Here is a 26,514-nt window from a genome sequence, read left to right as displayed (position 1 = left end):
CTAAGGACTTTGTTATCTGTTGCGACGCCTCGCGGCAAGGATTAGGTTGCATTCTCATGCAAGATCGTCATGTGATTGCATACGCATCTCGACAGTTGCGTCCACATGAGGATAATTATCCCACACATGATCTTGAGCTTGCAGCTGTAGTCCATGCACTAAAAACCTGGCGACATTACCTTCTGGGTAATCGTTGCGAAATATTCACTGATCACCAAAGTCTGAAATATATCTTCACCCAGCCGGATTTGAATCTCAGGCAAAGACGGTTGGTTGAGTTGATCTCGGATTACGACTTAGGGATAACTTACATCCCGGGAAAGGCCAATGTTATGGCTGATGCACTAAGTCATAAATCTTATTGTAACAACTTGATGCTACAACAAGGTCAAGCACATCTCTATGAGGAATTTCAGAAGTTGAATCTTCATATTGTTCCTCAAGGATTCCTTTCTACCCTGGTGGCGAAGCCTACCCTTAGGGATCAAATTATAGCTGGCCAAAAGCGTGATAAGGGGATATCACGGATCAAGGAGAATACTATTAGCGGAAACGCTAATGAATTCTCCATGAATGATCAAGGTGTTGTGTTCTTCCAGAACCATCTAGTGGTTCCTAAGAACCCACATCTAAGGCAGTTAATCCTTAAGGAGGATCATGATTCTCCTCTCACCATTCATCCCGGAAGCACTAAGATGTATCAGGACCTACGCCAGAGGTTTTGGTGGACTAGGATGAAGAGAGAAATTGTTGAGTTCGTTGCTAACTGCGATGTTTGTCGTCGAGTTAAGGCAGAACATCAACGGCCTGCTGGCACCCTTCAACCTTTAGCTATTCCTGAATGGAAATGCGATAAAGTTAGTATGGATTTCATTACCGGATTTTCCAAGACAAAGAAAGGAAATAATGCTATCTTTGTGGTCATTGACCGTCTCTCCAAAGTAGCTCATTTTCTTCCAGTTCATGAGACTATAACAGCTAGCCAGCTAGCAGAGTTATATGTCTCTCGAATAGTCTCTCTTCATGGTGTTCCCCTGGAGATTAACTCAGACCGTGGGAGTATCTTTACTTCTCGCTTCTGGGAAAGTTTTCAGAATGCTATGGAGACTCACTTATCTTTTAGCACTGCCTTCCATCCTCAGTCAAGTGGTCAAGTAGAAAGAGTGAATCAAATCCTAGAAGATATGCTCCGAGCTTGTGTTATATCGTTCGGTATGAATTGGGAGAAGTGCCTTCCATTCGCCGAATTTGCTTATAACAATAGTTATCAATCAAGCTTGGGGAAATCCCCTTTTGGAGTTCTCTATGGGCGAAGATGTCGAACACCTCTTGATTTGTCAGAAACCGGAGAGAGGCAACTCTTTGGCCCGGATATGATCCAGGATGCAGAAGAGCAGGTTCGCATTATTCGTGAAAAATTGAAAACTGCCCTGTCTCGTCAAAAGAGCCAATATGATCATCATCATAAGGCTGTGAACTTTGAAGTTGACGAGAAGGCTTACCTTCGGGTTACACCTTTGTAGGGTACCCATCGATTCGGTATCAAGGGCAAGTTGGCTCCTCGTTACATAGGTCCTTTTCGCATTCTTGCCAAACGAGGAGAAGTTGCCTACCAGTTGGAACTTCCTCTGCATCTTTCCAAGGTTCATGATGTCTTCCACGTCTCGCAACTCAGGCGTTGCTTTTCAGATCCTATCCGTGAAGTGGACCACGAAATGCTTGATCTCCAAGATAACCTTTCATACCGAGAATACCCCATGGGTATTCTTGATCAAGCTGAGCGTACCACTCGATGTCGAAACCTCAAGTTTCTTAAAGTTCAATGGTCAAATCATTCTGAGAAGGATGCCACTTGGGAAAGAGAGGATCGTCTCCGACTTGAGTATCCTGCGTTATTCCCGACGACTTCTAAATCTCGGGACGAGATTCTTTTGAGTGGGGGGTGAGTTGTCACATCCCTGGAACCCTAATCAAGTATAGCATAGTGCTCATATCTTCTTTGCATTTCATCAAAGGAAATTGGAACAATATCAAAGCAAGTGGTGCAGCAAAACTCAAAAAATCCTAGCCACTTCTCAAATTCAAAGAAATTATAAACTTGTTCAAATCAATGAACCCAAAATGGCCTCAAGAAAAGTTCAACTTTTCTGATAATTCATGGAAGCAAGTAAGCAGTGAAGAAAACTATTTTCATAGCACATTTGACATTTTATATAAATGCAAAAAGCTAATGGATTCAAGTTTAAATTTGAATTCAAAAACTTTAAGTTTTCAAAAAATGCTGAAAACTTCAGGAATGGTTGGATATATTCCAACAAATATTCTGGTGTCTTCAAAATATTTTTGGTAAACTATTTTGGAGCGGAAATAAATAGCAAACCAAAATAGTTAGTAAAACAGAAAACAAAACAGAAAAAAAGGAAGAAACACTTACGTGTCGCTCACCTGGCCCGGCCCAGCTTCTTCCCTGTCGTCTTCCTCCCCCGCCAGTGGGCAGCAGGAGGTGGCCGCCGCGTACTCTGGCGCGGCCACGCACTTGTGTGCCTGCCTGGCCGCCGCTTTGCGCTGGCACGCGAGGGGATAACCCTCCCGAGGCGTGCCCGAGCTCATCCTCTCCTCATTCTCCCCCTCTGCTTCGTTCCCCACTGCCGCCATTGGAGCCCGAGCAGAGCTCGAGCTCGCCGTCGTTCTAGCCTACCTCTTTCCCTCCTAAGCCACGCAATAGAACCACCGCAAATCCCTGAAGCTTCCTAGCCACGAGCCCGACGCCGAGACCCAGTGAAACGACAAGTCGCAGTCGTCTTCTTCCTCGGGTCACCGAAGTACATCGCCGGCGTTCTCCCTCTCCAGACCGTCCCCGAGCAAGCTAGAGCCACCATTGCACTCCCCGTGAGCTTGCGCAGCTTTCCCCCAAGTTTCCCCCTCCGATCCCTTCCTCTAGCCCTGATTTCACCGGAGCCCGACGAGATCCGTCGCGGGAGCTCGTCGCCGTAGCCCATCGGTGAACAGCTCGTCCTTCTGAGGCCACCAGCAGCTTTAGGCCGTCGCGTCGATGCCGTAGGAGCTCAGTCCCGTGCATAGCTCCCTCCGTTTCGATGACCCCGATGACGCCCGAACTTTGGCCACCGCCAAGCTCGTCGCCGGCGTCATCTCCGGCCAGATCAGCCCCGGCTAAGTGCAAAACTGATCATGCAGGAGTCGTGTCGTTCCTCTGGTGCACTCCACGCAGAGTTTGGCCGCCTGTGCGCCGTTTCCGAGTCCCACCGCCGTACTGGTGGTCGTCGGAGGCTCACCGCCGGCAAGGACGACCTCGCCGCCGGTGGATCTCAGCCGACCTGAACCACTGACGCGTGGGGCCAGCCTCTGGATGTTTTGGATTAATAAAAATAAAACCAATTAAAGTAATAAGTCACTGACATGTGGGTCCAGTGTTGTTAATTAACTAATTAAGTTTAAAACTAATCTAAAATTGACTAGAGTCACTGACCAGTGGGTCCCACTAGTCAGGTTTGACTTTCAACGGCCAGTTGGACCTGCTGATGCCATGCTGACACAATAAGTGGATTTCTGATTTAAAACAATTCCAAAAAATGCCAAAACTTCTAAAAATCATAGAAATCAATCTGTAACTCCAATGAAAATAATTTATATATGAAAAAGTATCAGAAAAATCCAAGCAATCTGAATAGGTCATTTTAAAACATCTTTGAAAATGTTACTGGACCAAACATGTAGAATAATGAATAAGTTAAATTTTATAAATGCTATGGAGATGGAATTTGAAAATCATTTGAATTCCACTTAAATTGCTATGATCAAACATTGTTCAATCACAACCAGCGACTTACCATATCATTTCCATGCATGTTAAAAACAAGTTGATCTTAGCATCAGGTCGAATCAATTAAAATGGTATTCGAGAATACCTCGTTTGAAGTGATATTTGAATCTGATTCAAATCAACTTCAAACCTAATAAATGTTAGCTGTATTAGCATACCACCTTGCATCCTCATGCCATGCTCATGCATCATCTTGTTGCATATGATTGTTATTGATTGTTGTCATTTCTTTCGGTTGGCTCCGCTCCTCCGGATTCCACTGAATATCCGACTGACGGATATTGTCCCTCCTCTAAGCAACAAGGCAAGCAACCATTTTGATCATCCCGATAAATCCCATGTTCTCGCTCCTGCACTTACTTATTGCATTAGGATCAATTGCTTCAAATGCTTTTGCCATGTTAGTTGAACCCACTTCCTTTGCATGACATGTCCTTGTCACAGTAAATAGCTGAACCTTGCAACCTAGCATACCTGGTAGTTGCTTGAGCCATGATGTGCCTTATTCTGCTATGCATGCTATGCTTAGAGTTGTGTATGGTCTGTCATCTGGGAGATGAACAGAATTGTGAGAATGTGTTTAGTAAGTAAAGGTTGTGTGTTGAATCTGAGTTGGTAAAGGTACCGGTGAAAGGCTATGTAGGAGTACATGGCGGGTTGTTTCATTGGAACCGTCCTTAGGAACAGAGTTCCGTGTATGACCCCGCGTAATCCAAGATGAGATACTACCACATGCTGGGTCCTGAAATATGACCCCGCTCGACTTATTAATCGCTTAGTACTCGGTCCAGGAGTTGCAAGTAGTTTCTGTTGTTTATAGTCATGCTGGAGGCCGTGCATAGCGCTAACCTGAGAGGTGGGCTGTGATGCGGTAGGCAGTGGCATGGTGTATCAAGTGGCACCCGGATGGTGGGCTTGGGAACGCTCCGCGCATCGTTTGGGGCCGTGGCGGAAACCTCGGCCGAACTTCCGTGCGGCTACCCTCAGATAGGCGATAGACCTGGACTAAGTATTAATGTGGTTAACGGTCGTGGCCGACTCCCTCGCTCGGCTTCCGCTTGAAGGTTGCCGAGGTGCATGACGTGCACATGGCGATAAGTGGCGAGAGCGTGTGTGAAGAAGTACACCCCTGCAGGGTTATGATTTATTCGAATAGCCGCGTCCGCGGATATGGACTACTTGGAGACATATGTTGTTCATAGATAACTTCAATGGCTTCTCATTAAATTGTCAAGATAAGCGTGAGTGTCGTGGACGGCATTTCCGTATGGAGACGGAATGATTCCACGATGGAGTATTGTTGTGGTGTTAGTGGACTCGTGTGCAAGAAATCAAGTTGTCAAAAATTATTTTAAAATGCAAGTTGTCTAGCCACGAGTCAAATGCTAGCTTTCCGCACGAAACCCCACAATTCCTTATTGATACATTGCATGAGTAGATAGTTATCCTAAAGTCTTGCTGGGTACCTCCGTACTCATGTTTGCTTAATATTTGTTGCAGAGGTTGTTAATGACCCTAATGGACGGTTCTTCATAGACATAGACAACGACGAGTAGCTTGTATCCCAGCTACGATGTGGCCCTAGGTTGGGTCTGTAGTATAGTCACGCCATGTGCCTTTTAGTTTCATTTGTCTGTACTCAGACGGTTTATCTACTTCCGCTGGCTTCTAACTTGAGTGACTGTTATGATGGGTCGTGAGACCCCTACTGTGTAATATTATGTGTGAGGCTCTTTCGAGCCTTTTAAATAAAGCTTGTATGTTTATGGTTATGTTGTGATGCCATCGATGTATCTATACATATTTGTATGCCATGCGTATGTGTGTCATACTTGATATGTATGGGGTTTGATTACCTAGCCGTAGGCTTTAGCAGCATTCCTTACAGGGAAATGCCCCTTTGTGATCCAACGAGCCATGGTAGTTCGCTACTGCTCCGGACACATTGGTTGACCGGCATGTGTCCTTCTTAGCTCTTGTGTCTGTCCCCTTTGGGGAAATGTCACGCGATGTAATGGAGTCCCTATAGCTTGCTACGACTCGTCTACATTCGTTGGTGACCGACACCTGCTTTGCTGGGTCATGTATGCATGTCCCTGTGTGGAACTGCCGCTTTGGTTTATGACTAGACATGTCGATCTGGGTTCTCTGTCACTGGATTGCTAGCGACACAATTGCATACGCGAGTCAGAAAGCGCAAACAGTCCCGGCTAAGGTAAGGCTGCAGCCGTGGGGATAACCGTGCGTGAGACCGCAAAGAGATGCGATGTGTTACATGTTGGATTCCTATGACCTAGGATCGGGGTCCCGACACATGTGATGTGTGCAGCCACTATCAAGAACCCACTCAGTACTCTTGGGTTTGTCATCCTGCAGATGAATTAGTACAGCTTACCATCTCATATGCTTCAGACTTGAAGAATATGATTTCAATTTCATCACATAGGAATTTCATCATAACAAAATTATAAGGACTTGTGAAATATTTCTATCTCATCAATATTAGCTTGCGTCCTATCAAGCATTCTCCTCATCTCTCTAGCAAATTCTTCAGATGATGATTTTCATCTGGAGACCTGACCTGCAGAAGTGATTAGTTAAATTTCTTCACCACCCACATCTGAAGGGGTGGTAAAGCACTCATCATCCTGCGAGCACCATATGAGAAAGGGGGAATTGAAGCTAATGCACTTCTCTTAACAGTAGGGGGGTTAAAGTACTCATATGAATATGCAGAGAACTGGTTTGAGGATTTATGAACATAATGATTTGAAGAATAACGCTCATATTCATATTCCTTATAGTTTCCCTGCATGTTAGAAGCATTAGCACGGGTACGAGCATAGTTTTGACCAGTTGAGGATTTTGATCCTCTTGAAGACTTTGGTCCTCCAGAGGAATTTGATCTAGGGTTCAAATTCTTCATCGGTGGTGTCATGAGGACATTCACCTGAAGATTTTCAAGACAAATTTTGGGAACCCAGATTTTACTCACGGGAGGGCCATTCCTGCAGTTAGTTCCAACATATCGAGCAAATACTTCACCAGATTGATTTTTGAACAGTTTATAGTTGGAGTCAAATGACTCATCTGAGGAATAGGATAATTCACATGAAAAGCCTGTTAGATTGGATGGATCAAAAGGAGGCCCAGTAGCAACAACCCATGAGGTTTTGGGATAGTGCTTAGGTTTCCAATAAGATCCATCAGCATTCAATTTCCTCTCAAAGGCAATTCCTTCTTTCCTCGGGTTCCTGTTCAAGATCTGCTTTTTGAGCACATCACAAAGGGTTTGATGTCCTTTGAGACTTTTGTATATGTTTGTCACATAAAATTCCTTCAGCCCTCCATTTTCATCACTGACATTTGTGTTTTCCTCAAGTGAGGAATTTGACACTACTGGAGTAGTTGAAGAATTTGTAGCAATTGAATCATTTGATGATTCTGGTGAAGAATTAGCAGTTTCACGTTCAATGCATTTAAGACATGGAGGAATGAATTCAGCTTGAGCAGCGCTGATCTGTTGAGCTAGTAATGAATCATTTTCCATACGAAGATCATCATGAGAAATCCTCAACTTCTCTAGATCAAGCTTCCTTTGAAGAAATTCATAGGAAAGTTTCTCATGATCAGCGAGGAGTGTATCATGACGATCTTGAAGATTATCAAATCTAGACTGAAGACTTTTCATATCTTCAGTGAGGATTTGGGTAAGATTCATTTCATCATTCAACAGATCATCGCTTCTATCTAGCAGTTTCTGAAGCTTTTCCAAGGCAGTTTGTTGTTTAGTGGCAATGAGAGCAAGTTTACTGTAACTGTGTTTTTTATAATCATCAGGTTCACAGTCACTTGAATCAGAGGAGGAAGCATGATTCGGTACCTTTGAACCTTTTGCCATGAAGCAATAGGTTGGAGCGAAGTCATCAGCATAGTCATCAGTGTGGATGGTGTTATCATTTTCTTCAAGGTTGTAGATTGACTTGCTCACGAATGTGGTTGCAAGTGCAAGACTAGCCTGTCCGGATTCTAAGTCTTCATCAGAACCCTCCTCTTCATCACATTCCTCGGATTCTGCCTCGGAATCCATTTCATTGTCAATAAGTGCCCGAGCCTTTCTGAAACTAGTCTTCTTGTACGATGAGGACTTTGATGATGAGGATTTTGAAGGTTTCTTCTTTTTCTTCGAGTCATCAGAACTTTCATCCTTGTATTTCTTCTTCTTTGATTCCTTTCCCCAACGAGGACAATCAGCAATGTAGTGGCCTGATTTCTTGCATTTGTGGCAGGTTCTTTTCTTGTAGTCCTCAGATGAAGATTCTGATTTCCTCATATCTCTTCTTGAAGATTTACCGAACTAGCCATGTCGTGTAAACCTTTGGAATTTCCTCACGAGCATTGCAAGCTCCTGTCCAAATTCTTCAGGATCACCAATGCTACCATCCGAGTCTTCTTCTTCAGATGAGGAAATTGCTTTGGCCTTCAATGCACATGGTCTAGAATAGCTTGGTCCATATAGATCTCTCTTTTCTTCTTGTTGGAATTCATGAGTATTGAGTCTTTCGAGTATATCAGATGGATCAAGCATCTTGTAGTCTGGTCTTTCTTGAACCATCAGAACTAAAGTATCAAATGAAGAATCCAAAGATCTCAGCAGTTTCTTCACAACTTCGTGATCAGTAATGTCTCGAGCTCCCAGTGCTTGCAGTTCATTTGATATGTCAATGAGGCGATCAAAGGTATCTTGGCAGCTTTCATTGTCAAACCTCTTGAAGCAATTGAAGAGATTGCGAAGAACATCAACACGAGAATCATGTTGGGTTGATACTCCTTCATTAACTTTGGACAGCCTTTGCCAGATAAGTTTCGCTGAGCCCAAAGCACTCACTCTGCCATACTGGCCTTTGCTCAGATGGCCACAGATGATATTCTTCGCTTGAGAATCACGTTGCTTGAATTTCTTCACATCAGTAGCAGAGATAGAAGCAAAGATGATGGGGACGCCATGTTCCACAATATACCAGAGATCATTGTCAATAGCTTGTAGATGTATCTGCATCTTGGTCTTCCAGAAGGGAAAGTCCTTTCCTTCGAAAGTAGGACATGCTGCAGTAACCTTAATCATGCCTGCAGTCGACATAATTAAAACTCCAGGTGGTTAAACCAAAATCACACAGAACAAGGGAGTACCTTGCTCTGATCCAAATGAAAGTGCGTTATATCGACTAGAGGGGGGTGAATAGGAGATTTTCAGAATTTCATCACTCAGGAAATTCCTATTGAGGAAATTCCTCACTGATGACTAACTTACAGCGGAAACAGTAAAGGATCAGGAGTGCAAAGTTTCACAACAACAGTTTTTCGGCATGAAGAATATGAAAACAGTTTGCACAGTATGCAGGCACGCAGAAAACAGATGAGGATTAACTTGCGTGAAGAATTTGGGGTTGAGGAATTTCAGAGAAAGTCTTCAGGAAATTCTTGAAACAGTGACAGTGAAAATCAATAACACACAATCTGAGGAATATAAAGAGTTGAGGAAATAGAACCCGTTTCACAGTGAAGACAATGGTTGATGACCCAGTTCCAACTGCTGTGACAGTTGTACATCTGGTTTGGAGCGGCTTGGTATTGAAACCAAAGGACACATAGCACCGAGACACACAGTCCCTACCGTATTCTCCTTGGGCTAAGAACACACAGTCCTCGCCCAACACTCGTGGTAAGTCTTCAGGGCAGACTTCCAAACCCTCACAAACTTGGTCACCTGGCAATCCACAATTGACTGCTGGATTGCTCTAGACCATGACGCCTAACCGTCTGGAGGATGCACAGTCCTCAAAGGTAAAAGGCTTCAGTCCCACACAGGAACAACTTCTTCAGTGATGCTCAATCACTTGGTTTCGGTTTGTGGTTTGGTATTTGGGGTATTTCCTCACTGATGAATTACTCTCGAAGACTCTAAGGAATTTGGGTTGCTCTTATGACAAGTGTCAGATTCTAACGGAGCAGCCAACCAGCTAAAGGTTGTGGGGGTGGCTATTTATAGCCTGGAAGCATCCTGAGATGATTTGACATTAATGCCCTTAAATAATATGACCGTTGGTGTGGATAAGACCAATGATGTGGCGAGGCTATTGATAACGGTCGGAACCCTCAACTCTGAGAGTCCTCATGTCTCTCATATTCCTCACTTGAGGCTTTTGGTAGGATTAGGCTTGGGTTGAGCATCATGACAAAATTCATTCCAATGTGTTACCTCGACCCCCTTTAACAGTACGGTGTTCCTATTACTCAAGTGTGAAGAAAATAAAACAGAAAGGATAAATCTTCATGCTTCAAAGTCTTCAGATTGGTTTTCTTCAGGACACACCGAATTCCTCAATTTCAATATCTTAATGAGGAATATCAATTTCATCGCAAATTCTTCACGATTCAATTCTTCATCTTCAGACCAATTTCTTCAACTGAAGATATACATTTTTAGGGGTCGATATTCATCGATTATTTCAAACTCCTCGGCGACTTATAGATCATGTGTACACTCAAGAACACATTAGATACTTAACCTATAAGTCTTCAAACCACCAAAATCACTAAGGGGCACTAGATGCACTTACAAACTCGACGACAAACATCGCAGTTAGCAACGAACTCAGCAATTTCTCTCTTCATCCTAGTCCACGAGAACCTCTGGCGTAGGTCCTGATACATCTTAGTACTACCAGGATGCATGCTGAGAGGAGAATCATGAGCCTCCTTAAGGATCAACTGCCTCAGACGTGGATTCTTAGGAACCACTAGACGGTTCTGGAAGAACACAACATCTTGATCATTCATAGAGAATTCCTTACCGTTTCTGCTAGTAATATTCTCCTTGATCCGTGATATACCCTTATCACGCTTTTGGCCAGCTATGACTTGATCCCTAAGAGTAGGTTTGGCCACCAGGGTAGAAAGGAATCCTTGAGGAACAATGTGGAGGTTTAACTTCCGAAATTCCTCATAGAGACGTGGTTGACCTCGTTGTAACATCAGATTGTTACAGTAAGACTTACGACTTAGTGCATCAGCCATGACATTGGCCTTCCGTGGGGTGTAAGTTATCCCTAAGTCGTAATTTGTGATCAACTCAAACCACCGTCTTTGCCTAAGATTCAAATCTGGCTGGGTGAAGATATATTTCAGACTTTGGTGATCAGTGAACATTTCGCAACCATTACCAAGAAGGTAATGTCCCCACTTTTTTAGTGCATGGACTATAGCTGCAAGCTCAAGATCATGTGTGGGATAATTATCCTCATGTGGACGCAATTGTCGAGATGCGTATGCAATCACATGACAATCCTGCATGAGAATGCAACCTAATCCTTGTCGCGAGGCGTCGCAATAGATAACAAAGTCCTTAGAAAAATCTGGTGGTAGCAACACACGTGCGGAAGTTAGGCATCTTTTCAGTTCCTGAAAGCTATGCTCGAAGTGTGGTGTCCACTCGAACTTTTTATCTTTCTTGAGGAGTTGAGTTAGAGGCTTTGCAACCTTGGAGAAGTTTTCGACAAAGCGGAGGCAATAGCTCACTAGACCAAGAAAACTCATAACTTGCTTAACTGATTCAGGTTGAGTCCAATCAAGGACAGCTTGAACTCTCTCGGGATTGACAGCAATACCCTTAACAGAGATTACGTGTCCTAGATAGGTTACTTTTGGTAACCAAAATTCACATTTTGAAAACTTGGCATAAAGGCGATGCTCTCGAAGTTTCATCAATACCAGCCTTAGATGCTCGGCATGTTCTTGTTCGTTCTTCGAGTAGATGAGAATATCATCGAGGTATACCACGACGAATTTATCCAAATAGTCCATGAAGATTGAATTCATCAAGCGAGAGAAGGTGGTTGGGGCATTGGTTAAACTGAAGGACATAACGGTGTACTCGTATTGGCCATAACGAGTGATGAAGGCCGTTTTTGGAATGTCCCCGATCTTAATCTTGACTTGATGGTAACCCAACCTCAAATCCATTTTGGATCAGACTGAGGATCCAGCGAGCTGATCATACAGATCGTTGATCCTGGGGAGCGGATACTTGTTCTTTATGGTGACCAGATTAACTGGTCGATAATCTACAACCATCCGGTCCGTTCCATCCTTCTTCTTGACGAAGAGAACGGGACAAGCCCAAGGAGAAGAGCTAGGACGAATGAAACCTTTGTTCAAGGCCTCATCTAATTGTTTCTTAATTTCGGCTAGCTCCAAGGGTGCCATCTTATAGGGTCTTCTGGCCATTGGAACAGTTCCTGGAACGAGATCTATCACAAACTCTACATCCCTGTCAGGTGGAATTCCTGGCAGTTCTTCTGGAAAAACATCCGCAAAGTCACAGACTACCGGAATGTCTTCAAGTTCTGGGAGAGGACTAGCATTGAGGGAATAGAGTTGGCAATTGGAAACTCGAGTGGAGACATTAACTATCTCACCCAAGGGATGGGTAAGCTGAACATTCCTAGTATTGGTATCAATCTTGGCGTAATGAGCTGACATCCAGTCCATACCCAAGATGATATTGATATCTGAGGATTTGAGGGCCATCAATGATGCTAGAAAAACTAGCCTGTCTAGTAGAATTTCATTGTCATAACTTATCCTAGAAGTTTGCCATTTACTACCAGGGGTTTGGACAACTAATGGGATTGGCATATCACAAAAGGACATGTTATGCAACTGCGCATAACTATCGGAAATGAAGGAATGAGATGACCCAGTGTCAAAAAGAACAGACGCTCGCTGATGGTTGACAAGGAGTGTACCCAAAATGACGCCGGGATCCTGTGCAGCTTCTTCTACTGAAACATAATTCACGCGGCCACGCGCAGGAGTTGGCTTCACATAATATGCTTTGCCCGACTTGCCTTGCCCAACAGACTTCCCAGGTTGCTCGGACACTCTCGTGAATAGTGCCCTTGTTCTCCACACTTGTAACAGATCACCTGATTGGCACGTGGTGCAATATTGCTAGCTGGACCACCATAGGTCTTTGCTGGGGGATTGGTCTGGTTTTCCTAAGGCGCACATAGGATGGCCTCGGGGTATATCTTGGCGGCAGAGAGCTATTCGGGACCCACACCCGGCGCTATGGAAACGCGGAACCGGATGAGGATCCAGAATCGCGGGAGTGCTTCTTCGTGGCTTCATAGTCGGTATGACCAGTCATGGCACTGATCACCTTGTTGACAAGAGCTTGAAAGCTTGTACATTCATGAAGGCGCAGGTCGCGTTGAAGTTCGGGGCTCAGACCCTTGCGGAATCTTGCTTGCTTCTTGGCATGAGTTGACACCTCTTCAGTTGTGTAGAGAGCGAGATTACCGAACTCGCGACTATAAGCATCCACAGACAACTTTCCCTGAGTGAAGGCACATAATTCCTCTCTCTTAGAGTCCATCAGACCCTCTGGAATGTGGTGCAGACGGAAAGCTGCACTGAAATCTGCCCATGTGGCTGTTGGTCCGGCAGGACGCATAGCTTCAAAATTCTCCCACCACAGATTGGCGGGGCCTTCCAGAAAGTACGCAGCGAAGGTCACCTTGTCAGCCTCAGAAACATTGGCAGAGCGTATCTTGCACGATATACTGCACAACGATTCATCAGCGTCGAGAGGATCGACGGAGTGATGGAACTTCGGGGGATTTAGCTTCACAAAGTCATTGAGGGACACTGCGTCATTTCGCGGTTCACGAGCCGTATTTTTTTCAATACGTTCTAGCAGACGGTTGGTCTCTCGCTTGTTTCTTTCCGCCTCAAGCATAACCTATGCCAGAGAAGGCGGGTGAGGAAGTTCCTCCTGTGTTGCGTGACTACCTTCTCCCTGCTCATGGCTAGGGGCACGGTTCTGCCTGGTAAACACCATCCTGGCAATCAAACTCACAGCTTAGACTAGATCAACATCAATACTAACTATGGATTAAGAATGCACTGAACAAATGGAATGCGGAAATGAACATCCAAACATCATGGTAACAAGCAAACTGCTATATACACACCATGGTTCATACACACCATTACATAGTTCAGTACAACCTCAACTTAAGTGAAAAGTACTAATAAGATGATACTACTCATCAGAGGATTTCCAAGCTTCATATACATTATTTATCTATGCCTCCGGAACTCATCTCACAACATAGTCATACTCCACAAGACACACGGGACTGTGGAAGTACAACTACTACCATACTACTCTTCCACTCACGGGTTCAAGCATCCACATAAAACATCTCATAAAGGTTGCCTCCATGGCCTGGGAGCTGAACCTGCAGATCAGCAAATACTCGAGCCTGAGACCCCTCGGAACCATAAGGACACGGGTGTGGCGTTGGTCCCCCGACTGGTGGTAGTAGAGGTCCATGAAAAGGGGTAACACCTCCGATAGGAGGCTAGTCAACATGAGCTGGAAGATGAGTCCTAACGGGGTTTAACATCTCCATATCCCCATAACCTGTCTGGACCACAGGTGCCAGCTATGCCAAGGCTGTCCACAAACGGGCACGAGTAGCATAGAGCTCCATACGAAGGGCACGAGCATCTCTGTCTCTATTCTCTAACATCTTAGTGGTAGTCTGCAACAGCGAATGCTCCAAAGAGGAATCAAAGTAGACCCCACTGAGACATCCTTCTTCTCCTGGCTGAGAAGCGGGAACATAACAGAACTCTGAATTCTGCAGCAGTGCATGTCTGGCTCTCATGATGGTCAACATTGAATAGGCGGCATCTTGTACCTCCATGTCAACGGTAACCCGCAATCCATAAGACCAATGGATCGGCTCCTCGGCTCCAGGGTAATCTGGGAATACACTAATAGTGTACAGGTACTGACTCTGGTTGAAATCCCGATACTGCTCCTCCACTATATACTCTGGGTACTAGCGGTAACCGGCTATTGACATCATCCTGACCAGCATGGTCGTGTGACCCAGCACATCAATGCACCTAGTCAAACGGACCACCTGACAAGAAGGATGGCCAGGCATCTGAAATAGAGAGTAATGCAAAAGGCATTAGAGCTCTGGAGATAAAATTGGGCAGCATGACGGCTGTAAATGCTCAAAAACAATTTTGAGACAACCCACAAAAGATAGGATAGCATAACCACTCAACTATCAAGTTCAATTCCATGGTCATCAAATACTTATTTTCTTTTCCTTGGAACCAAAGAAACTCGGATTAACTCTCGAACCGTTTTCCTACAATCTACCGAATAGTAACACGCGATCCTGAGAGATAGATAAGTAACCTAGTTCTTAATCCCCGTAGAAAAGACGAGGATGACTAGAATAGAATGACTTGAGAAGAGAAGCAAGAGCCTTACGTTCCCTTCCGCAAAAAATTCCCTTATATATAACTAAATCATTTCTAGACTCAACTTCGACCAGTTTGGCTTGGTAATCCTAGAGTCAGTCAGGCTCTGATACCAACGTTGTCGGGACACCGATCCTAAGCCATAAGAATCCAGCCTGTAACACATTGCATCCCTTTGCGGTCTCACGCACGGTTAACCCCGCGGCTGCCACCTTACCTTAGCCGGGACCATTTGCGCCTTTTGACTCACGTATGCATTTGTGTCGCTAGCATTCCAATGTCAAAGAACCCGGGTCGACATAACTAGTCATGAAATCAAGTGGCTCAAGTGTAGAGAGACATGCATACATAACCCAGCAAAGCAACTGTCGGTCATCATCGAGTGTAGACGAGTCTTAGCAAGCTACAAGGACTCCATTACACCGCGTGACATTTCCCCGTAGGGACAGGCACAACAACTAAGAAGGATACATGTCGGTCAACCAATGTGTCCGGAGCAGTAGCGAACTACCAAGGCTCGGTGGAAACACAAAGGGGCATTTTCTGTATACAGGTCTACTAAGGGAATACGACTAGGTGTCGGATCCCATACATATCACAGTGCATCACAAGTACGCGTGACATACTCGATATGCATAGATACAACAATGGCATCACAACATAACCATACAACATGACAACATTTATTTAGAAGACTCGGAAGAGTCTTACATAATATGTTCATACAGGTAGGGGTCACATGACCCGACACTCAAGTCATACAAGCAGAGTCATACAAACCAAGCGGATGAGTACAGACAGTTAAAAGGAAAAGGCATAAACCCTGACTATCTACAGATCCCTTTTGAAAGGGGCCAGGTCGTAGCTGGGACACCATCTACTCGTCATCATCGAGGTCTAGATAGAGCCCACCTGTTGCTCGTGGGTATCCTCTGCAACATTTATTAAGCAAACATGAGTACAAAAGTACTCAGCAAGACTTTAGAACAGATCTATCTATTCATGCACATGTATCAATAAAGGGGGTTGGGGGGTTACATGCAGCAAGCCAGCTTTGAATCTTGGCTAGACCAAACTACAATTTATTTGGTTTTTAACAACTTTGATAAGTCGTACACGACTCCACTACCACCACAACAATACACTATCATGGATTCCTTTCCGTCTCCCTACGTAAATGCCATACATGATACTCACACTTATCTTGATACTTTTATGAGTAGCCATTAAAGTTATCTATGAACAACATATGTCTCCAAGTAGTCCATATCCGCGGACGCGGCTATTCGAATAGATCATAACCCTGCAGGGGTGTACTTCTTCACACACGCTCTCGCCACTTATGGCCATGTGCACGTCATGCACCTCAGCAACCTTCAAGCGGAAGCCCAGCGAGGGAGTCGGCCACGACCGTTAACCACGCTAATACCTAGTCTGGGTTTATCACCTATTTCAGGGTGAACCCGCACGGAAGTCCGGCCGAGGTTTCCGCCACGGCCCCAAACGATGTGCGCAGGGTTCCCAAGCCCACCATCCGGGTCCCACTTGGTACACCGTGCCACTGCCTACCGCATAATAGCCCACCTCTAAGGTCATCACTTTGCACGGCCTCCAGCATGACTATAAACACCAGAAACTACTTGCAACTCATGGACCAAGTACTAGGCGATTAATAAGTCAAGCGGGGTCATATTTGAGGGCCCAGCATGTGGTAGTAACTAGTCTTGGATTACATACGCGGAACTCAGTCCCTAAGGATGGTTCCAATGAAACAACCCGCCATGTACTCCTACATAGCCTTTCATCGGTACCTTTACCAAATCAGGTTCCACACTTATTCTTTATCACTAGAACACATTCATCCATTCCTGTTCATCACCCACATGAAACAGACCTGACACAACTCTAGGCATAGCAAGCATAGCGGAATAAGACACATCATGGCTCAAGCAACTACCAGGTATGCTAGGTTGCATGTTTGGCTATTTACTATGACAATGACAGGTCATGCAAAGGAATAGGTTCAGCTACCGAAGTAAAGCATTTGAAATATTTTGTCCTAATGCAATAAGTGGGAGCAGGAGCAGGAACATGGGATAATATCGGGATGATCAAAAGGGTGCTTGCCTTGTTGCTCAGCAGAAGGGTTAAATCCGTTAGTCGGATATTCGGACATATCCGGAAGGGCAGAGCCTACCAAAATAATAACGACAATCAATATCATTCATATGCAACAATATGATGCATGATCATGGCACGAAATGAAATGTAGCATGAGCTAGTGTGGCTATCAAAACCTTAGTATGAATCTGATTTGAATTCAAAATTCAAATATTAATTAAAGTAAGATATTTATCAAATTCATTTAATTGATTTGACCTGATGCTGTTTCATAACTTTTTTTGTCATGCATGAAAATAGCACCATTGTGTTCATTGAATTTTTCTGATCATTTTACATATATTATTTGTGAAATTGGGAGTTATATTTAATTCTCTATGAATTTTCAAAGTTTTGCACTTATTCTAGAATTATTATAAAAAAAATAGCATTACTGCATCAGCATGACATCAGTGGGTCAATCTGGCCGTTGAAAGTCAAACCTGACCAGTGGGACCCACTGGTCAGTGACTCCGGTTAGTTTTTAGTTAAACTTTAAGTTAATCAGCTAATTAACAGTGGTTGGCCCACATGTGAGTGACTGATTAGTAATTAATATTTTCCTTAATTTTGTTTAGGTTAGTTTTGTTTAACAAGGGGCTGGCCCCCACCTGTCATAGGCTCAAGGGGGTTGATCCCACCGGCGACGAGGTCGATCTCGCCGGCGGTGAGCCTCCGGAAGCACCAGGGACGGCGGAGAGCGTTGGAAACGCGTCTACGATGACCAAACGAGCGACGGAGTGTACTAGGAGAACGGCCACTCAATGGCGCGCACAATGGAGCAAACCCCAGGGGCTGGGGTGGCCGGAATCGACGTCGGCGACGAGCTTGGTGGCGGCCGAAGATCGGGCCTCGTCGGGATCACTGCTACGGGGCTCAACATGCGCGGGGCTGGGCTCCTACGACACCTACACGACTAGTTCGAGCCGATGGTGGCCTCAGAATGACCAGCCGATCACCGGAGTGTCACCGACGACGAGCTCCCGCGACGGATCTCGTCGGGCTCCGATGGAATCAGGGCCTAGAGCTCGGAATCGAAGGGGAAAAGAGTGGGAAAGGCACCCTGAGCTCACGGGGGTTGTAGAGGCGTCGAGAGCGGGCTCGCGGATGGCCTGGAGAGGAAGAACGATGGCGGCAAACTTCGGTGATCCGAGGAAGAAGACGACAGCGTTGAGGCAATGTAGGGCTCGGGGGCTCGTTTCCTTTGGCGGGGACGACGTGCTCGACGAGGTGGAGAGGAAGGCGTGCTCGGGGAGGCTTGCGGTGGCCAGAAGCGACGGCTAGCTCGAGCTTGAGCTCGGCTCTAATGGCGGCCGAGAAGAGGTGGCGCAGGAGAGCGAATGGGGAGGGGGAGACGATTGGAATGGGTTGCGGGGGCTTATCCCTTCGCGGCCAGCGCGACGGGGAGGCCAGGCAGGCACCCAGGTGCGTGGCCGCGCCGGAGGAAGAGGCGTCCACCTCCTGCTGCCGACTGGCGAGGAGGAAGATGACACGAGCAGATGGGTTGGGCCAAGGTGAGCGTCAGGTAATATTTTTCGACTTCTCTTTCTTTTCTCATTTCTGTTAAATCATTTCTGACATTTGTTTGATTTTATTTTGGCTCCAAACTATTTCTATAAATAGTGAATAGAACTCTGGGGTGTTATTTGGAATATTTCCAAGCCCATATAAAAGATTCAACATTTTATGATATTCTGGAATATTTAAAATCACATATTTGGGTGATTTCAGTAGCTTTTATGATTTAAATAAAATGCCAAATGTATTTTCAAAATAAGTTCCATCCCTGAAATATTGTTTCCAATATTTATCAAAAAAGGTAGGCTTTTATGAAGGCCATTTTGGGTTCATTGATTTATCACAAGTTTGAATTGGGTTGAATATGGAAGTGCTAGGTTTTATCTTAGATTTCTATTTTCATTTTTAATGTAAGAATAAAACATGAGCACATTCTTGCTAATTATCAAATGGTAGCTAGGGATGTGACAATGCTCGAGTTGTATGAGTGAACTACAACCGGGGCGAGATCATTTTGTATGCAGACATGTGTGCCGACATGAACTCTGGTTAACATGCATGAACTATCGCCTTTTTTATGTGCTAACATGTGTGCTGACATTAAAAATGCTGATTTTTTTGTAGGCTGACATGTATGTCGTCATGAACTATGGTCATCACCCTGAATAATTGTGAAAAATATATGCTTGTTGCAAAAAAATCGGCCAACCAAATGAAACGGATTGACCTGTTAGGCACATTGGCTAGACTTGGACAGACGACGCGCCTCGAGCTGACCCAAACGAATAAAAAGAAAAAAATATGTGTCAATTTGGCTCCGCATGTTGGAATTGGCCTTACGGAGGGCCGATTCCTATTTGGTGCTTGATCCGCCAGTTAAGTAGAAAAGAGCTCTGAAGTCACTAGTTAAGAGTTATCCTTACAAAGTTAACTTCACACCTTCTCACGCGCTAAGGAGTGACACACTCCATCTGCGTCATTTATCGCAACCTTTGAGTTCATTTATTTCGTATTCGTTTAGTCAAAACGTTTTATCTCTTGAACCGTGCGTTCAAATTCTGAACCGTTTTCATTGTTGAATTTCTGACGTCAAGGTCTTTAAAACTAGACCACATGTTAATATGTTTCAACGGACTTTATTTTTACAAAAAAACAAAAAACAGAAAAAAAAAACGATCAAACAAAATCAACAACCGGAATAATACAAAAAATAAACCAACAAAAGAGGAAGACAAAATCAAAGCCCCAAAGCACGGTTTCGGTTTTTGATTTTTTTCTCTTTTCAAAAAGCATATATTTGCTTCTTGCCGAAGCAAATATGTGCATTCCTGAGAGCAAATCTATGCTTTTGGTGAAAGCACTTAAATTTTTTGCCTCCTTTTAGAGGTATAGTTGTGCTTATCGCGAAGGCAAATATGTGCTCCTAGTGAATGCTTATTTTTCTTCTCACAAGCACCATGAGAAGCAAATCCGTGCTTCTTGTGGTAGCACAATGCTTTTCATTTTTAAGAACCACAGTTGTGTTTTGCAAAAAACTATGTTTTCATCAAACACACAGGAAAAACAGGAATAAGCCGAACAACCAAAACCATAAGTTTTCAAAAACACACATGAAAACATAAAAGAACTGAAATTCGAAGGAGCGCCAACACACGACATGTGATGACGACGTAGTTGCTCTTCGAGAGCTCTTGTACCTCCTTTGGCATCGGTTGAGCTTGTTAGCCCACACACATGGTCAATTGGCCCGGGCCATTAAAGCAAAACGCTTGCTGGATCACTCTCCATTGTTGATAGGTTCGCTTGCTCGATTTTCTTGCTGGCTTGGTCATTCGTTGAGAGGTTGACCCTTGAAAACTAACCGTTTGCCATATTGATCGATAATTTTCAAAAAATGGCAACAAATCAGGAATTTTCAAATATATATAAGAATTTGATAAATAAGTTCACGAATTGAAAAAAGTTCATCAACCTATAAAAAGTTATGAAATACCAAAAAGTTCACGCATTTAAAAAAGTTTGCGAACATAAAAATGTTTATGAATTTGATGTTTTACAGGAAAATAAACAATTCACGAAATACAAAAAGTGCACGCATTTGAGTCATCGATTTAAAAAAATCAAGGACAAAGAAAAGTTTAGAATTATTTTTAAAATGGTTTGAGAATTTGAAAAAGTTTATGAGTTTAAATGAATGTTCGTAAATCTGGATAAACATTTTATGAATTTGAAAAAATTTCATGAATTTGTACTTATTTTAAAAGTGTCACCTCGTAAAATAAAAAAGGAATAAAGAAAATAAAAAGGAAAATGGACACAATAGAAAGGACAAAAAATACTACGCAAACCACGTTCCTGAAAAACTAGAAAACAAACCGGCCATGGAAGCTTCAAAAACTAGGTTCGGTCTGGCAAGTTAGCGGGAGAGCTTTCACGAAATCACTAATTGAGGGTTACCCTTTTCAAAGACCGCTCTCATTTCCCTAGGTTGCGACAAGTGGCGTATTTCATATCTACCGCTTGTTGCAACCTCGAAGTGTTTTCCTTTTTTGTAGATCTGTTATTTTCAAAATGTTTTATATCTTAAATAGTGCATTCAAATCTTAAATCTTTTTAATCATTGGATTCCTCGCGTCGAGATCTTCAAATCAAGATCCCATGTTGATAGACTTTGCTAAAAAAAATCACAGAAAAAATTGAATGAAAAAAGTTGTGCCTCCCGCAAAAAAAAACAAAATAGAAATACGTTTTTTCGTTTCTGAGAGACACGGCCGCGTCTCTCGCGAAAGCAAATCCGTACCTCTCGTGAAAGCAAATCCAGAAATGTGCGCCATGGACCCTAAATAGGAAGGAAAATTTTATTTGGTGCTGCAAACGCGGTGCATTTCGTTAAGTCGCGTCTGCCGCGCACACCACCTCCCTTGACCTGGGCTAGTCCATTTGTTTTTTCCCATTTTGTTAAATTGCAAAATACAAGGAAAAGTTGGGATTCTAACCAGCAACCTGATGGTTGCAAGTGTTCCACAACTCCTGCTGACGAGTCCGGTCCAAGGTTGCGGAGCGAGAGCGGCATAGGCGAAGTAGTCGAAGTAGTCGAACATAGAGTCAAATAACACCAGGAAATAGAGAGAGGAACAAAACTTTATTAATCATCAAGTCTCTGTTACAATGATGGCCTCTCCTCTGTTTATATTGGGGTATGGGATGAAGGGATTAGTACCCATCTAACGTGAGTTTAGGAAACGAGAGGGGCTGTCTGCGTGCCTCCCACGCTAGCCAGCCAACCTGAGCCGCGCGAGGCCTCTTGGACCGGCCCGGTTTCCCAACAGCAAGTACACCGCAATAACCACCCAGCCACCTCCTTCGGACAATTTACTTACTATTTTCTGAATGATTTTTGTTCGGTTTGTTCTTTTTACATTTTTTTCTTTCTTTATTCTTACACTTTTTGATAAATGATAAATATACAAGTTTTTTCAATTTAGCTTTTTTTTGTAAAGTCAATGAACCAATTTTCAGTTTGTCAACTTTTTTGAATCGATCAACTATTTTTTTCAAATTTCATGAATTTTTTAAAAACAATGAATTATTTTGAAAATCAATGATTTTTTGTCAAAATCAATGACTTTTTCAAGTTTGTGAACTTAAAAAATATTATGCACCTCTTTTTTAGATTTGTGAACTTCGTTTCAAAATTCATGAACTTTTCAAACATCTGTTAACCTTTTTGAGATCACCGTGAACTTTTGTTCAAAATTTATGAACTCCTTTTCACTTTCACAAACTTTTTTGTATTTCACATTTTCTTTTGAGTATTGGATATTTTCAAGAAAGTCAACGATTGAGAAACTAGAGGAGTGCTCGCCACATGGGTTAGCCCACGAGCACGCGGGTGTGGGCGCAAGCTAGGGGAGTTGGCGCCTGCATAGGAGCTCCCAAATAGGAATCGGGGAAGTATTTTGAGTCTAACCACACTCTTTATTGATGATAATAAACAAGGTTCATAGGGATGCAATTTATATTTGGAGTATTAATGAGCCACAAATGTTGTTTGCAAGAAAGTCCTAGAAGGTGCTTAGCGAGACTATGTGCCTCAATATAGGTGTCACATCCTTCGAAGATGAAGGAGTATCTTTCATATTGCCTTGATGTTACTATAATCTCCTTGATTATGCTTGCATATTGGTTTCCCGTGCTTTTCTCCAAGTCATCCACCACACACTTGCAATCTTGGGCTACAATCGCATGTGTGTGTGAGAGAGAGAGAGATCCAGGACAAGAGATAGGGCCTTACGACAAGCCAAAGCTTCAAGAATTGTCGGCTCTAAGATCCAAAACATTTGGAAGCCAAGGCACCTAAGTATGTACGTGAATCATCCTGCAAACTACGCCAAAAGATCCTTTATTACTGTTTCGGGCCATAGCCCCATCAACCTTGATCTTGGAAAACCTAGCTCAGGGGGATCCATCGACCCCTATCAACTACAGTATGTGCGGTGGGCGGAGCAATACCCTTCTATGGTCTACATGCTTGTAGTTCTTTGATGTTGCTATGAACAAAATGGTGGGTTGCGTGAGGTACGGTGTCTGAAATTCTCGTTCATGCAAAGGTTTCCTCCGAGCGTGCCAAATTGCCTAAAGGGAAACCAAAGCAGTAGTGAAATCAGCATGCAGTAGAAGATCCATTAGTGCAAAAAAAAAAAATCATCTCTTTGCATCAGGTTCGTGGTTGTCAAACACAACATTCGCCTGGTCCTGGTCCTCGAGGGCCAAACGCACCTCGTCATGTTGCATTCAAGCAACGAATGGTGCCATGAGTCGACGGATAGGCAAATACCACAACAATCCTTGGTAGCCATCTTCCGATGGAGCAACACGTCTCTGGTAGGTAGCGAGTGTTGTGCAAATCTCCGGAGGAAATTTTTGATTTTTACTGGAACGTTGTTATTCCACATTTTAGTCCATAATTTCATGTCACCTTCCAAATTTGAGGAGCCCGCACCTCCCTCCAGCCACGCTTCATGGCGTATTTTTTTGGACACGAGCATTTTATATGCTGTCACTACAGGAAATAAGGTCAATTATAACTCCCTATATTGGTCACTGATTCATCATTATTGTTGTTTATTGACTTTTTTTTATCAAATTTACAACGTCAACAGTTGGCCGTCAAGAATGAACAAACATGACCTTTCTAAAATTTTGATCGCAGGTCTCTGTCAACCAAAATTTTGGTTTGGGCATTACCCATTTGTGTGAGCCACGTAGGATCTGACGTGGCCAAGCTGACGTGGCATTGCTAGTGACCAAATGGAATCATCATAAATTTCAGATCCATGTCCACCAATCTAGCTACATGGGCCTGGCCCAATGCCTATTTTACTATTGAAAATGTGTGACTTGTTTGGGTTGAAGCATTTTTTTTGCTAGAAGCACGCATATCTCAGGATAAGCCCATTAAAAATAAGTACAACAGAATAAAAGATTGTAGATAAAATGTATTTCATTTCAGTAGCATATCACATCAAATACAGTACATCATCCACCGACTCCACGCATCTCTACTATTAAAGCAGGATGTGCCGTCGTGATGGTTCAACCTCCGCGATGGTTCGACCTCCGAGCGATCGTACGATCCCACCTTTCCTTCGTTCGACCTCCTCTTCCCACGCCCACGTAAAGAAAAACGCTAAGAAAAAAAAAAGTTCGTCGACCTCCTCCTCCCACGTCACACGTCCCTCTCCCAGTCTCCCCCACCTGTCGCCCCAGATCCGTCCTCTCCACGCTGAGCAGTTCCTCATCGCCAACGCCGCTGCCGCCGGTCGAGATCCCGCGGTCCCCGGCCACCCCCGACGCGCCGACGCCGTCGGAGGACGTGCTGCTGCGAGTCCCCCAGCGCAGCCACCCGCTGGCCGCCGGCGACCTCTCCCTCCACCGCATCCGGGCCGGAGACACCCCCTGGCCGCCATCCCGGCCCTCGGCGCCGTCCAGTGGCCGCTGGCCCGCGACGTCGCGGCCGTCAAGCTCGACCCCCTCCACTACTCCTTCTTCTTCGCCTTCCCCGCCTCCCCCGACGACCCGGCCCCCGACCCGCTCCACTACGGCCTCACGCTCTCCGTCACCGACCCGCGCCTCGACATCCTGCTCGCCGCCTACACCAGGTTCTCCGCCCACTCCATCGCCGGCAGCGAGGGGCTGGCCGATGGGGTGCGCGGCGAGGTCGAGGCCGCCGCGTACTGGACCGCCGTCGTGCCCAACGTCGAGGAGTACTGTAGCGCCGTCGCCAGGGCCATCGCGTCGTACGCCGTGTCAGTGAAACTGACAATTCTAGTTAAGGTTAAACGCCTAACAAGGGCACATCAAAATAATTTTACATGTGCACAACAAAATAATTTTACATGTGCGGACGGAGAAGGTGTCATTCCTCTCATAGATCCAATACCACAAGTCGTCTATCTGTCTAGTGCACGGTGGTATGGAGCCTATGGTCTCGGCATCAGTTGGCAAGGTCTGTGTCCTACTCAAACCTGAGAATGGTCATTAAAAAACCGGGTGTAATGGTTCAGTTCTTTCTTTGGGTTTGATTGGTTCAGGTTTTATTGGGTTGAGCTTTTTTAGTTTGGTTTTGGTTTGGGTATGTGGAGATACTAGTTTGGGTATAGTTGGTTATGGGTTTAAACAGTTTGGTTATTAGTGGTTATAAACTATGGGTTTAAAACGGTTTCTAGGCATTGGTTATATGCAATAACCAATGACCACCGAGAATGAGTATATTTGATCCGCGTGCACACTGTAATGCACTATGTAATTATGTATTATGGGAAAACACCACATAAAAATCGGAAGTGTTTGCTTGTGCTTTGGCTATGCAATTTGGTTTTAATACACTTGTTAGTGAGCGTTTCAGCCATGGGCATTTTCTTTTTGCCTCTTGCTCTGTGTTGACTGTATCTCAAGGGTAACTTTGTTCCCAAACTCTTGTAGATGAACTTATGCCTTTTCTATCTCGTTTGCTTTTTAACATCTCAATTTGTGCAATCATATGTACATTGAAGCAAATCTATAGTTATGTACCGGGTTAAAACACATGGTTATGTATTGGGTTTTAATTGGTTTGGGTGAAAAAAATAATGGGTTCAGTTTTGATTGGGATGAAAATGACATTAAATTGGTACGGTTCAAGTAAGGTTTTGAGAGATAAATGTGTGGGTACGATTCAAGTATTGTTCAAGTATGAAACTATTCCCACGTATACTGGCGGGTTTGCATGTAAGCTCACAATAGGCCGCATGTTGAAGTATCGAGGTAGACAATTGTGATTTCAAATATGCGTGGTTTTCCCATCTCCAATCCTCCTAACAAGTCCCTAAGTCAATGTATCTCTATCATCCAGAATAGATCTCCAGATAGTGAGCTTCCTAGTTTACCGTGCAAGAAGTCACATGAGGGGAAATATTTTGCCTTTAGTATACGTGCACTACAATAAGTAGGCTCAATCAACACCCTCCAAGCCCGACGCGCCAAAAGAGCGTTGTTAAAAAGTTCAATATCACAAAAACTGAGGCCAGTATAACTCTTTGGTCTTATCATTACACTCAAGGATATCTGGCTTGTTTTCTCTTCCCTTCCTTGCTTCCCCATCA

The 26,514-nt window shown here is 44.1% G+C and overlaps 1 pseudogene; it reads left to right on the top strand.

Moving 5' to 3' along the window:
• The window catches only part of LOC123409029, a 44,590-nt pseudogene extending 19,111 nt beyond the window's left edge, over positions 1-25,479 (top strand).
• The last annotated feature ends 1,035 nt before the right edge of the window (positions 25,480-26,514 follow it).

This window comes from Hordeum vulgare, chromosome 7H (assembly GCF_904849725.1).
Source record: "Hordeum vulgare subsp. vulgare chromosome 7H, MorexV3_pseudomolecules_assembly, whole genome shotgun sequence".
NCBI lineage: Eukaryota > Viridiplantae > Streptophyta > Magnoliopsida > Poales > Poaceae > Hordeum > Hordeum vulgare.
The sequence above is the reverse complement of the archived record's forward strand: the minus strand, read 5'-3'. Positions and strand labels throughout refer to the sequence as shown.